General features: G+C 35.8%; 1 protein-coding gene across 1 annotated transcript in view; it reads left to right on the forward strand.

Moving 5' to 3' along the window:
• lyrm2 (LYR motif containing 2) overlaps positions 1-503 on the forward strand; it is a 7,123-nt gene that overhangs the window by 5,305 nt on the left and 1,315 nt on the right. The gene's annotated exons all lie outside the window — the stretch shown is intronic.

Here is a 503-nt window from a genome sequence, read left to right on the forward strand (position 1 = left end):
CTTGTAGTAGGTCATAGTTTTGTGTCAGAAGCCAGTGTTGCATCATCTTTTACTGTCCATTTTAGTGGATTGTAAACACTTTCTTCCCCTCTCACACTTCCTAAGACACTAGGGTTAATATATATATGGTTACTATCCATTACACAGCTGAACTGTTGAGTGTCTACAGAAACCTCCGGAAACATGGTGTGGATGGCAGTAGGAGGATGGCTGTGTCAAAACTGTATTTATGTGGCAGCAACTTTTTAGCTTGAAGTTAAAATTAGTTCACAGGTTCGTAATGTCAGATCCATGGAGTCTGGAGGGTGCTGTGGCAACTGAACAATAATGCGCTTTTACAGTGTTTAATCAATTAAAGACGTCCCTTTTTATAGTCAAAATAATATTTTTTAAAACTGAAACAAAGAAAATAGAGGTTTTTAAATGCTCTTTCATTGTACCTGTGAGAGCCAATCACTTTTTTATTTAAAAAGTCATCTTTAAATTGAACAACTGTAAATGTT

Source organism: Seriola lalandi, unplaced genomic scaffold (genome assembly GCF_002814215.2).
Source record: "Seriola lalandi dorsalis isolate HSWRI2012SDOR001 ecotype SW California unplaced genomic scaffold, Sedor1 jcf7180002054544, whole genome shotgun sequence".
Taxonomy (NCBI): Eukaryota; Metazoa; Chordata; class Actinopteri; order Carangiformes; family Carangidae; genus Seriola; species Seriola lalandi.